Below are 6,688 nucleotides of genomic sequence, written 5' to 3'. Positions count from 1 at the left end.
CTACTCCGTTCTAATATACATGAGTATACCTATTACTTTGTCTGAAAATTCTTCTTTCCTGCACACTGACAATTGACTTTTAACTAAGAAATAGTACCAATTCTATGGTATAAGAGCTTCAGGTCCCAGGGGAAATTATTCTGAAGATGCTGTCAGCAGGCTGATATGAAATAATAGTTATGTCGCTGGACTTAACTGAATATAAAGGCCAAGAGCTAAGTTTGCATCTGACTCCCAGGCACTTCTGGAATGCTTCCTTAGTTGGATTGAAGGTCAAAAGATGAAATGAAAAATCTGTCCTTTGCAACCATTCCTTTCTTGGTGTCTAATAATGTTCTGATGAATTTTCTAGATACTGATCTTGTGTGAACCGGGAAAAAAAATAGAAAGGGCACCTTTTAAAGGCATTAACCCCCAATACAGAGTCTTAGTGTAGTTTTAAGTTTCAGTAGCTTGATGTTGATAGCTATCTGTAGCTTAGAAGCTATTAAAGCTGTAAACCACACTAAGATTTTGGGGGCAACCTCTGTTTTCATACAGTGATTTTAAATAAGACATTTTAGAAGGTAAGCATTGGCTTTCAGGAACAATGCTCAGTATTGGCTTAGGCAAATTGGAAATTTCTTTTTTTCTGGTTAATTTTTGTAACTAGTGAAATTTTCCTATTTAATGCTTTGTGGAGTATGTTCTCTTCACCCCCCAAAAAACCCTTTAAAGTTATATTTTCAATTAATTCTACAGTATTTAATTTCCTATTATGAATTTTTTCTTTCAGATTGACAGTATGTATGTGAATTAAACACTAGCTTGTTTTAAAAACTTCGTAAAAGCACACATAAAGTACTAATTTTATCTTCTTTTTATGCAGGTCTTATTCTAGGGTTTGGGAAGTTTCCCATTTGGTTGACATTTTTATGGTTTCCATTGTGGTATTTTGCAAACATCAAGAAGCATCTTAGAGCTTTACGTAGCCTGCCTGCCTCTCACGGCAAAAGTAACCCATTTTGATCTTCGCCTCTTCACCCAATTGGACCAATAACAGACTCGGACTACAGTAGCATTCTATTTATATTGTTTGGTGACATCTGGGTAGATGTCTAAAAGGTCTTCATCAGTTACTGTCCACATGATAGTTGTTGCAACTGCAAGAAATCATATGCAGGCCACTTCCCTGTACTTAAGTCGTTAAAAAAAATTTTTTTAATTTAAGGTCTTTAGTTTCTGAAGTCCATAACTTTTTAAAATTGTAAGATGCATTTCAAAAGTATATAAGCTATGCCTTTTAAAAAAAATTCTAAAAGTTAATGTGGCAAAGCTCCTTACCATAACGAAAACTTAACTTTAAGACACACTCAGGCATAACTTTCTCAGAGTATTAAACATTGCTGTAGTCAATCAAGTCTTCCAAATTATCTGTTGGTATTAAAAGAGAAGTGCTACATAGCTCCAATTTGTATTTATCTTTTTTGGGGGTATTTTAAATGTATATCAGCAGTAGATAATTCATCATACCAAATGGTTACCAATGTAAAGAAAGTGAGGTCTCACTTCTTTTTTGTTTTCAAAGTTACGTATTTTGTCATTTATCTGCTCTTAGTGTTGCCTTTTGAGGGAAGGTAGGTGGCACAGTGGATGCATTACTGGACTTGGAGTCAGAAAGACTTGAGGTTGAGTCCTTCCTCAGACATGAGCTAGCTGTATGCTGGACAAGCTACTAAACTTATGATGGCTTCCATCTCCTCATCTATAAAGTGAGGAGGAGCACCTACCTCACAGGGTTGTTGTGAGGCTCAAGTAAGATAATATATGTAAAGGGCTTTACAAATCTTAAAATACTATGTGAATGTTAGCTTTTTTTTCCTTAATAATTTTAAAAATTCCATCAAATCTAAATCCATGATAACTACTAACTCCTTTACCTGTGATTTGAAATGTCTTCATTACAAAAAAAATACCAATTAGTTGTGTTAAAGCATCTGTGTACCACTTTATTTTATAATTAAAGAATATTCTATTCTGTAATCGTTTTAGATTGAAATTGTCTGAAGGAAATCCCATTTATATAGCTAAAATTTGTGTATTATCAGCTTCATTGGTAGAGAAAAAATGAGTGATAAAAAAAACATGATAGGGAATGTATTTATTTCTGTCACCTCATTCTTCCTTTCTGTTTTCACAATTTCACCACCCTAGTCCAGACTCTTGTCACTTCTCCACCGAATTGCCATAATATAGCACCCAACTGTTCTCAAATATAGCCTCCACAAAATCACTAAAACAATCATCCTCGGACATCTGTCACATTCCCCAAGAGCTCCTAGGGTATCAAATCAAAATTACTGCCTAGCATTTAGGACCTCTGTCATCTGCCAGAGCCACACACCTCTACTGCTTCATCCCCTTCCTCAGAAAATCTTTTCGCTGTTGACAGCTGATACTCTTCCCATTTCATTTTTACTCAAAGGGTTCTCTCCCTTTTTAGAATGCCCTCTCATCTATCCTCCATTAATTTTTTAACTTTCCTTCAGGACCTGACATAAAACTCGCCCCTTTAAAGAAGCTACATTTTTCAGTAGTTTACATTCTCTGCTGAGAGGTCTGTCCATGTCAGGATCCTTTCCTTTTCAGAATTATAAGCTCTCTGATTGATTTGTGCATATTGCAGACACTCACCAGTCACCATTAGGCCACAGAGATTATCTCGAAGACCATTCTAGTACATTTAGAGGGGCCTCATCAATCAACAAACACTAAGTACCTACCATGTGTCAGGCATATTAGGCACTGGGGGTAAGGAAAAAAATAAAAGTCGCTGCCCTCAAAGAGCTTACATTCTATCAAGAAGAAGCAACATGTATACATACATGAAATATGCACAAAATAAATCTAACAGTGTCGGGAAAATACTGACAGGAGGCGGATCAGGAAAGGCCAATAAGGGAAGTGGCTTGAGCTAAATTTTGAAAAAAGCCGTAGATTCTAAAAACAGAAGTGAAGAGGGAGTGATTTCAAGATCTTGGGGGCAACCAGTACAAAGGTATGAGGATGGCAAATGGAATGATGTGTGAGGAACAGCAGCTACAAGGCCAGCTTGGCTGAACTGAAGAATGCGTGGAATAAGGCTGGAAAGGTAGGTTGGAGGCAGTTTTAATTTTTTTTTTCATTTTAAACTTAAATACAAAAAGGAAAAAAAAAACATTTCTATGTATACAAACAGAACATGAGAGGATTCAATATAAAACAAAATTTCCATTTCGTGAAAACCTGTGTAATAAATCCTGCCCATTGTTTTCAAAGCAGTCCAGCTTTTCTGTGCTTCCTTCTAGGGTTTCTTTTGTTCACTGCTGTGCACTTTTTATTTTATTTTCTCCCGCCCCAGAGAAGGCTGCAATTAAATGCAAATATATACATATATGTACATATCCATAAATATAAATATACATGTGAGACCATACTATGCTTATTTCTATTTGTCAGTTTTTTCTCTGGAGGTGGATAACATCTTCCTTCATAGGTCCAAATCTTCCCTTATTTGTCCTAAATCAACCAGTTTATCATTTCTTATATCACAGCAGGATTCCATCACAATCACGTGCCACAGCTTATTTAGCCATTACCCGATTGAAGAGCACCCGTCATTTTAACTAATCTGATAGGTATGATATCTCAGAATTATTTTGATTTGTATTTCTCTGATCAATAATTATTTAGAGCATTTTCTCATATAATTACAAAGTCTTGATTTCTTCATCGAAAAACTTCCTATTCATATCTTTAGACCATTCATCAACTGGGGTATGACTTGTATTATGAATTTGGCAAAGTTCTCCATATATTTGAGAAATGAGACCCCTATCTGTGAAATTGTCTATGAAAGTTTTTTTCCCCCTATGTTCTGCTTTCCTTCTAATCTTGGCTACATTAGCTTTATTTATGCAAGAATTTTTTAATTTAAAATAATCAGAATTATCCATTTACACCTCAACAGTGCTCACTGTCTCATTTCCTCACATTATCCTTTCCATGAGTCTGATAGGTAATATGTTCTAATTTTCTTGCGATATCTCCCTTTATTATCTAGGTCATGTATCCATTTCGACCTTATCTTGGTATGTGGTTTAATACATTGGTCTATGCCCAATTCCTGCCAGACTGCTTTCCAGTTTCCCAACAATTTTTTACTAAATAATGAAGTAGTATCCCAAAAACATAAATCTTTACATTTGTCAAACACAAAGTTACTATAGTCCTTTACAGTATACTGTGTATTGTATGTATACTCTGTTCACTAATCCACCTCTCCATTTCTTAGCTAGTGCTAGATAGTTGTGCTATCCATTTCTGTTTTATGGGTAAATTCATCCCATTGACATTCCAAGTTATAATTACTTGTTGGGTATTTCCCTCCGTCCTATTTTTTTTTTCACTATCCTCACCCTATTCACCCTGTCTCTCCTCACAAGTCTAATTTACTTCTACCCCCTACTTTGCCCTCCTATTCCTTAACCTATCCACCCCTCTAAGAGTTCCTCCCTTACCCTCTCCCCTCGCCTTCTTATTTCTAAATTTAGAAGGCTTTTATACCCTTCTGGATGTATATGTTGTTCCCTCTTTAACCTATTTCCAATGAGAGTAAGGTTCTAGCATTACCAGCCCTCCACCCACATACACACTTGCTTCTTCTGTGTCAGTTCTTCCTTTCATGCCTCATTTGCATGAGATAATTACTCCTTTTTATTTCTCCCTATGCACTTTTATTTTTTAGAATCACCCCATCATACACAGCCCAAGCCTTTATTTCAAACTACACAAATATTGATGGTGAAGGACTTTAAAGGTCAATCAAAAGAGGGTGGATTTGATCCTAGGGGCAACGAGGAATCACTGGATCTTGAGCAGGGCAGTGACATGGTCAGAACTGTGCTTTAGGAATGTTTCTTTGGCATCTGTGTGAAAGAGGGTTAGAGAGAGAGAAGCTGAAAGCAGGAAGACTAATTAGGAAGCTGTTGCAGAGAACAGGTGAGAAGTAATCAGGGCATTTTTTGTTTAATTAATAGTAACTATCTAAAAATATTCTCAGTGTCACCATTGCTGCTTAAAAAAAAGGTTTCCCCATGCTAGAGTTGTGATGAAAGAGCCTAGATTAAATATTACCATTTTTAATTTTTAACAGGATGAACTTGAGATTTGTTGTAGATACATATTAGCAACCATATCAGCATACACAAAAAGACCTTTTTCACTGAGGCAGGGTGTTGGAACCTAGGCTAAACAGTTCCTGATCTTCTGAATGAAAAATAAACTACTTCAGAGTAAGCATTTAATTTGTATAACAGATTTATCAAATTTATTCTACTAAATCATAATCTAACAGGTTAGTACATAGAACTTATTCAGATCTATATGATCCAAAGGATGAAATATAAAACACGTATATATGGTTGATTTTATTTTAAAATTATTTTTTCAATTAATAAGCATTTATTTTCTCTCCTATTTATCTCCCCCTTCCCACTGGGGGATAAAAGAAAGGAAAACAAAACTCGTAACAAATATGTAAAGGACATTTGGGAAAACATAAAGAAAACAATTTTGAACAAATACTCAAATTGGCCTTGTCCAAAAATGTATGTTTCATTCTTCATATTTAATTCATCGCCTCTCCTGAGAAGTTATTTATTTTAACTTTTTGCCTTAGGAAGTCATCATTTGTTTTTTCATAGATCAGCCCAAAAAAGTATAAATACAATATGTTAGATATGGGAATTCCTTAGAAAAAAATTGCTTTGTAAACACAAGGCAATGTACCAAATAGAATGTTATTGATGTCATGAATAACTTCTATTTCCATAGGCTGTAACCTCAATCTTAAGGACTAGTATTTTCTTTACCGTAAAATAAGATGCAGTATGACATAGTAAATAAAGGATTAGCCACAGAGTTAGGAAGAGCCATCCTCTGGCACACATCAGCCAAATGACCCTAGGCAACTCATGTCACCTCCCAAGATCCCCAGACAATTCTCCAAGCCTACAAATAATTGCTAATTGCTAATTGATATCATTAGAGAAAGTTTCCAGGGCAGCTAGGTGGCACAGTGGATAAAGCTCTGGTCTTGGAAAGAGGAGAACCTGAGTTCAAATCCAACCTCAGACACTTGACACTAACTAGCTATGTGACCCTGGGCAAGTCACTTAACCCCAATCACCTAAGCAAAAAAAGCAAAAAAAAAAAAAAAGAGAGAAAGTTTCCAAGCCAGGATTTCACCACACTGCCAGAAAAAAAATCACTCTAAGTGAGGAAAAAATATCTCCAAATGTGAAATCAGTAAGGAATACTGAGAATATCTATATAGCAAATCCTTGTTGCTTTTAAAACAAAGCTGAGTTTTACCAAAATAGTCTGGTGTTCAAACCAGCTCCTATGCCAACATGAGCATTAGGCCCACTCTTTTTAAAAATAAAAATGTTTGATGCCTTTAAAAAAATATATCACTTTGCAGGGTTCTTTCCTTTTTTTCTTGAGGAATTCTCAAATCTAATATATTCTGGTATTCCAATCCCCTGTGATGAATATAAAGTCTTTTTTTTTTTTTTGCTGTTATTTCTAGAAGATGTTATAGGTCTTCAGAGAACTGATCAGTTTTGGCCTCTTCAGCATTAGTGGTTGGACCATAGACTTGTATTAC

This window comes from Vombatus ursinus, unplaced genomic scaffold (genome assembly GCF_900497805.2).
Source record: "Vombatus ursinus unplaced genomic scaffold, bare-nosed wombat genome assembly UNPS02014802.1, whole genome shotgun sequence".
Lineage (NCBI taxonomy): Eukaryota > Metazoa > Chordata > Mammalia > Diprotodontia > Vombatidae > Vombatus > Vombatus ursinus.
The sequence above is the reverse complement of the archived record's forward strand: the minus strand, read 5'-3'. Positions refer to the sequence as shown.